Raw genomic sequence first — 7,177 nt, 5'->3', positions numbered from 1 at the left:
GTGTGAGAGAGAGTCAGAGTGTGAGAGAGTATGAGATTGAGAGAGTGAGAGAGTGAGAGTGTGATAGTGTGAGAGAGTGATAGAGTGTTAGAGTGAGAGTGTGAGAGTGGGAGAGTGTGAGAGAGTGAGAGAGGGTGAGAGAGTGAGAGAGTGAGAGACTATGAGAGTGAGAGAGTGTGCGACTGAGAGACTATGAGAGTGAGAGAGTGAGAGTGTGAGAATGTGAGAGTGTGAGAGTGAGATAGTGTGAGAGTGAGAGACTATGAGAGTGAGAGAGCGAGAGTGTGAGAGTTTGAGAGAGTGAGAGAGTATGAGAGTGAGAGACAGAGTGAGAGATTGAGAGTGTGAGAGAGTATGAGAGTGAGAGAGTGAGAGGGTGAGAGAGTGAGAGAGTGAGAGTGAGAGTGTGAGAGTGTGAGAGAGTGAGAGCGTGAGATTGTGAGAGAGTGAGTTAATATGAGAATGAGAGAGTGAGAGAGTGAGAGTGTGAGAGAGTGAGAGTATGAGAGTGTGAGAGAGTGAGAGTGAGAGAGTATGAGAGTGAAAGATGGAGTGAGAGAGTGACAGTGTGAGAGAGTATGAGAGTGAGAGAGTGAAAGTGTGAGAGAGTGAGAGTGTGAGAGAGTCATAGAGTGATAGAGTGAGAGTGTGAGAGTGGGAGAGTGTGAGAGAGTGAGAGAGAGTGAGAGAGAGAGTGAGAGAGTGAGAGAGAGCGAGAGAATGAGAGAGTGAGAGACTATGAGAGTGAGAGAGTGTGAGACTGAGAGCCTGAGAGAGTGTGAGAGTGAGAGAGAGAATGTGTGAGAGAGTGAGAGAGTGAGAGTATGAGAGAGAGAGACAGAGTGAGAGAGTGGGAGTGTGAGAGTGTATGAGAGTGAGAGAGTGAGAGTGAGAGAGTGAGAGCGTGAGCGTTTGAGAGTGTGAGTGAGAGTGTGAGAGTGTGAGAGTGTGAGAGAGTGAGAGAGTGAGAGAGTGAGAGACTATGAGAGTGAGAGAGTGTGAGGCTGAGAGACTGAGAGAGTGAGAGAGTGAAAGTGTGAGAGTGAGATAGTGTGAGAGTGAGAGAGTATGAGAGTTATTGCGTGAGAGAGTGAGAGAGTGAGAGTGAGAGTGTGAGAGTGTGAGAGAGTGAGCGAGTATGAGAGTGAGAGAGTGAGAGTGTGAGAGAGTGAGAGTATGAGAGCGTGAGAGAGTGAGAGAGTGAGAGAGTGTGAGTGTGAGAGAGTGAGAGAGTGTGAGTGTGAGAGAGTGAGAGTGTGAGCGAGTGAGAGTGAGAGAGTATGAGAGTGAGAGAAAGAGTGAGAGAGTGACAGTGTGAGAGAGTATGAGAGTGAGAGAGTGAAAGAGTGAGAGAGTGACAGTGTGAGAGAGTTATAGAGTGATAGAGTGAGAGTGTGAGAGTGGGAGAGTGTGAGAGAGTGAGAGAGTGAGAGAGAGAGTGAGAGATTGAGAGAGAGTGAGAGAGTGAGAGAGTGAGAGACTATGAGAGTGAGAGAGTGTGAAACTGAGAGACTGAGAGAGTGAGAGAGTGAGAGAGTGAGAGTGTGAGAATGTGAGAGTGTGAGAGTGAGAGCGTGAGAGAGTGTTAGAGTGAGAGTGTGAGAATGAGAGAATGAGAGAGTATGAAAGTGAGAGAGTGAGTGTGTGAGAGAGTGAGAGAGTGAGAGAGTATGAGAGAGAGAGACAGAGTGAGAGAGTGAGAGTGTGAGAGAGTATGAGAGTGAGAGTGAGAGAGTGAGAGAGTGAGAGAGTGAGAGTTTGAGAGTGTGAGTGAGAGTGTGAGAGTGTGAGAGAGTGAGAGAGTGAGAGACTATGAGAGTGAGAGTGTGTGAGGCTGAGAGACGATGAGAGAGTGAGAGAGTGAGAGTGTGAGAGTGAGATAGTGTGAGAGTGAGAGAGTATGAGAGTAAGAGAGCGAGAGAGTGAGAGAGTGAGAGAGTGAGAGTGAGAGTGTGAGAGTGTGAGAGAGTGAGAGAGTATGAGAGTGAGAGAGTGAGAGAGTGAGAGTGTGAGAGAGTGAGAGTTTGAGAGCGTGAGAGAGTGAGAGAGTGAGAGAGTGTGAGTGTGAGACAGTGAGAGAGTGTGAGTGTGAGAGAGTGAGAGAGTGAGAGAGTGAAAGAGTGTGAGAGTGAGAGTGTGAGAGAGTTATAGAGTGATAGAGTGAGAGTGTGAGAGTGTGAGAGTGTGAGAGAGTGAGAGAGTGAGAGAGTGAGAGAGTGAGAGAGTGAGAGAGAGTGAGAGTGTGAGAGAGTGAGAGTATGAGAGTGTGAGAGAGAGTCAGAGTGTGAGAGAGTATGAGATTGAGAGAGTGAGAGAGTGAGAGTGTGATAGCGTGAGAGAGTGATAGAGTGTTAGAGTGAGAGTGTGAGAGTGGGAGAGTGTGAGAGAGTGAGAGAGGGTGAGAGAGTGAGAGAGTGAGAGACTATGAGAGTGGGAGAGTGTGCGACTGAGAGACTATGAGAGTGAGAGAGTGAGAGTGTGAGAATGTGAGAGTGTGAGAGTGAGATAGTGTGAGAGTGAGAGACTATGAGAGTGAGAGAGCGAGAGTGTGAGAGTTTGAGAGAGTGAGAGAGTATGAGAGTGAGAGACAGAGTGAGAGATTGAGAGTGTGAGAGAGTATGAGAGTGAGAGAGTGAGAGGCTGAGAGAGTGAGAGAGTGAGAGTGAGAGTGTGAGAGTGTGAGAGAGTGAGAGCGTGAGATTGTGAGAGAGTGAGTTAGTATGAGAATGAGAGAGTGAGAGAGTGAGAGTGTGAGAGAGTGAGAGTATGAGAGTGTGAGAGAGTGAGAGTGAGAGAGTATGAGAGTGAAAGATGGAGTGAGAGAGTGACAGTGTGAGAGAGTATGAGAGTGAGAGAGTGAAAGTGTGAGAGAGTGAGTGTGTGAGAGAGTTATAGAGTGATAGAGTGAGAGTGTGAGAGTGGGAGAGTTTGAGAGAGTGAGAGAGTGAGAGAGAGAGTGAGAGAGTGAGAGAGAGTGAGAGAATGAGAGAGTGAGAGACTATGAGAGTGAGAGAGTGTGAGACTGAGAGCCTGAGAGAGTGTGAGAGTGAGACAGAGTGTGTGTGAGAGAGTGAGAGAGTGAGAGAGTATGAGAGTGAGAGAGTGAGAGTGAGAGAGTGAGAGAGTGAGCGTTTGAGAGTGTGAGTGAGAGTGTGAGAGTGTGAGAGTGTGAGAGAGTGAGAGAGTGAGAGAGTGAGAGACTATGAGAGTGAGAGAGTGTGAGGCTGAGAGACTGAGAGAGTGAGAGAGTGAGAGTGTGAGAGTGAGATAGTGTGAGAGTGAGAGAGTATGAGAGTAAGAGCGTGAGAGAGTGAGAGAGTGAGAGTGAGAGTGTGAGAGTGTGAGAGAGTGAGCGAGTATGAGAGTGAGAGAGTGAGAGAGTGAGAGTGTGAGAGAGTGAGAGTATGAGAGCGTGAGAGAGTGAGAGAGTGAGAGAGTGTGAGTGTGAGAGAGTGAGAGAGTGTGAGTGTGAGAGAGTAAGAGTGTGAGAGAGTGAGAGTGAGAGAGTATGAGAGTGAGAGAGAGAGTGAGAGAGTGACAGTGTGAGAGAGTATGAGAGTGAGAGAGTGAAAGAGTGAGAGAGTGACAGTGTGAGAGAGTTATAGAGTGATAGAGTGAGAGTGTGAGAGTGGGAGAGTGTGAGAGAGTGAGAGAGTGAGAGGGAGAGTGAGAGATTGAGAGAGAGTGAGAGAGTGAGAGAGTGAGAGACTATGAGAGTGAGAGAGTGTGAACCTGAGAGACTGAGAGAGTGAGAGAGTGAGAGAGTGAGAGTGTGAGAATGTGAGAGTGTGAGAGTGAGAGAGTGAGAGAGTGTTAGAGTGAGAGTGTGAGAATGAGAGAATGAGAGAGTATGAAAGTGAGAGAGTGAGTGTGTGAGAGAGTGAGAGAGTGAGAGAGTATGAGAGAGAGAGACAGAGTGAGAGAGTGAGAGTGTGAGAGAGTATGAGAGTGAGAGTGAGAGAGTGAGAGAGTGAGAGAGTGAGAGTTTGAGAGTGTGAGTGAGAGTGTGAGAGTGTGAGAGTGTGAGAGAGTGAGAGAGTGAGAGAGTGAGAGACTATGAGAGTGAGAGTGTGTGAGGCTGAGAGACGATGAGAGAGTGAGAGAGTGAGAGTGTGAGAGTGTGAGAGTGAGATAGTGTGAGAGTGAGAGAGTAAGAGAGTAAGAGAGTGAGAGAGTGAGAGAGTGAGAGAGTGAGAGTGAGAGTGTGAGAGTGTGAGAGAGTGAGAGAGTATGAGAGTGAGAGAGTGAGAGAGTGAGAGTGTGAGAGAGTGAGAGTTTGAGAGCGTGAGAGAGTGAGAGAGTGAGAGAGTGTGAATGTGAGACAGTGAGAGAGTGTGAGTGTGAGAGAGTGAGAGAGTGAGAGAGTGAAAGAGTGTGAGAGTGAGAGTGTGAGAGAGTTATAGAGTGATAGAGTGAGAGTGTGAGAGTGTGAGAGTGTGAGAGAGTGAGATAGTGAGACAGTGAGAGAGTGAGAGAGAGTGAGAGTGTGAGAGAGTGAGAGACTATGAGAGTGAGAGTGTGAGACTGAGAGAGTGAGAGAGTGAGCGAGTGAGAGTGAGAGAGTGAGAGAGTGTGAGAGTGAGAGAGTGAGAGAGTGTGAGAGTGAGAGTGTGAGAATGAGAGAGTATGAGAGTGAGAGAATGAGAGAGTGAGAGAGTGAGAGAGTGAGAGAGTGAGAGACTATGAGAGTGAGAGTGTGTGAGGCTGAGAGACGATGAGAGCGTGAGAGAGTGAGAGTGTGAGAGTGTGAGAGTGAGATAGTGTGAGAGTGAGAGAGTAAGAGAGTAAGAGAGTGAGAGAGTGAGAGAGTGAGAGAGTGAGAGTGAGAGTGTGAGAGTGTGAGAGAGTGAGAGAGTATGAGAGTGAGAGAGTGAGAGAGTGAGAGTGTGAGAGAGTGAGAGTTTGAGAGCGTGAGAGAGTGAGAGAGTGAGAGAGTGTGAGTGTGAGACAGTGAGAGAGTGTGAGTGTGAGAGAGTGAGAGAGTGAGAGAGTGAAAGAGTGTGAGAGTGAGAGTGTGAGAGAGTTATAGAGTGATAGAGTGAGAGTGTGAGAGTGTGAGAGTGTGAGAATGAGAGAGTATGAGAGTGAGAGAATGAGAGAGTGAGAGTGTGAGAGAGTGAGAGACTATGAGAGTGAGAGTGTGAGACTGAGAGAGTGAGAGAGTGAGAGAGTGAGAGTGAGAGTGTGAGAGAGTGTGAGAGTGAGAGAGTGAGAGAGTGTGAGAGTGAGAGTGTGAGAATGAGAGAGTATGAGAGTGAGAGAATGAGAGAGTGAGAGAGTGAGAGTGTGAGAGAGTGAGAGACTATGAGAGTGAGAGTGTGTGAGGCTGAGAGACGATGAGAGAGTGAGAGAGTGAGAGAGTGAGAGTGTGAGAGTGAGATAGTGTGAGAGTGAGAGAGTAAGAGAGTAAGAGAGTGAGAGAGTGAGAGAGTGAGAGAGTGAGAGTGAGAGTGTGAGAGTGTGAGAGAGTGAGAGACTATGAGAGTGAGAGTGTGAGACTGAGAGAGTGAGAGAGTGAGCGAGTGAGAGTGAGAGAGTGAGAGAGTGTGAGAGTGAGAGAGTGAGAGAGTGTGAGAGTGAGAGTGTGAGAATGAGAGAGTATGAGAGTGAGAGAATGAGAGAGTGAGAGAGTGAGAGAGTGAGAGAGTGAGAGACTATGAGAGTGAGAGTGTGTGAGGCTGAGAGACGATGAGAGCGTGAGAGAGTGAGAGTGTGAGAGTGTGAGAGTGAGATAGTGTGAGAGTGAGAGAGTAAGAGAGTAAGAGAGTGAGAGAGTGAGAGAGTGAGAGAGTGAGAGTGAGAGTGTGAGAGTGTGAGAGAGTGAGAGAGTATGAGAGTGAGAGAGTGAGAGAGTGAGAGTGTGAGAGAGTGAGAGTTTGAGAGCGTGAGAGAGTGAGAGAGTGAGAGAGTGTGAGTGTGAGACAGTGAGAGAGTGTGAGTGTGAGAGAGTGAGAGAGTGAGAGAGTGAAAGAGTGTGAGAGTGAGAGTGTGAGAGAGTTATAGAGTGATAGAGTGAGAGTGTGAGAGTGTGAGAGTGTGAGAATGAGAGAGTATGAGAGTGAGAGAATGAGAGAGTGAGAGAGTGAGAGTGTGAGAGAGTGAGAGACTATGAGAGTGAGAGTGTGAGACTGAGAGAGTGAGAGAGTGAGAGAGTGAGAGTGAGAGTGTGAGAGAGTGTGAGAGTGAGAGAGTGAGTGAGTGTGAGAGTGAGAGTGTGAGATTGAGAGAGTATGAGAGTGAGAGAATGAGAGAGTGAGAGAGTGAGAGTGTGAGAGAGTGAGAGACTATGAGAGTGAGAGTGTGTGAGGCTGAGAGACGATGAGAGAGTGAGAGAGTGAGAGAGTGAGAGTGTGAGAGTGAGATAGTGTGAGAGTGAGAGAGTAAGAGAGTAAGAGAGTGAGAGAGTGAGAGAGTGAGAGAGTGAGAGTGAGAGTGTGAGAGTGTGAGAGAGTGAGAGAGTATGAGAGTGAGAGAGTGAGAGAGTGAGAGTGTGAGAGAGTGAGAGTTTGAGAGCGTGAGAGAGTGAGAGAGTGAGAGAGTGTGAGTGTGAGACAGTGAGAGAGTGTGAGTGTGAGAGAGTGAGAGAGTGAGAGAGTGAAAGAGTGTGAGAGTGAGAGTGTGAGAGAGTTATAGAGTGATAGAGTGAGAGTGTGAGAGTGTGAGAGTGTGAGAGAGTGAGATAGTGAGAGAGTGAGAGAGTGAGAGTGTGAGAGAGTATGGGAGTGAGAGAGTGAGAGAGTGAGAGAGTGAGAGAGTGAGAGAGTGAGAGTGAGAGAGTGAGAGTGTGAGAGAGTGAGAGCGTGAGATTGTGAGAGAGTGAGTTAGTATCAGAATGAGAGAGTGAGAGAGTGAGAGTGTGAGAGAGTGAGAGTATGAGAGTGTGAGAGAGTGAGAGTGAGAGAGTATGAGAGTGAAAGATGGAGTGAGAGAGTGACAGTGTGAGAGAGTATGAGAGTGAGAGAGTGAAAGAGTGAGAGAGTGAGAGTGTGAGAGAGTTACAGAGTGATAGAGTGAGCGTGCGAGAGTGGCAGAGTGTGAGAGAGTGAGAGAGTGAGAGAGAGAGTGAAAGAGTGAGAGAGAGTGAGAGAGTGAGAGAGTGAGAGACTATGAGAGTGAGAGAGTGTGAGACTGAGAGACTGAGAGTGTGAGAGAGTGAGAGAGTATGAGAGTGAGAGAG

The sequence above is a fragment of the Chiloscyllium plagiosum genome, unplaced genomic scaffold (genome assembly GCF_037043375.1).
Source record: "Chiloscyllium plagiosum isolate Xiang-an unplaced genomic scaffold, Cpla_swu_hap1 HiC_scaffold_37, whole genome shotgun sequence".
Lineage (NCBI taxonomy): Eukaryota > Metazoa > Chordata > Chondrichthyes > Orectolobiformes > Hemiscylliidae > Chiloscyllium > Chiloscyllium plagiosum.
This window is presented reverse-complemented; position numbering follows the sequence as displayed.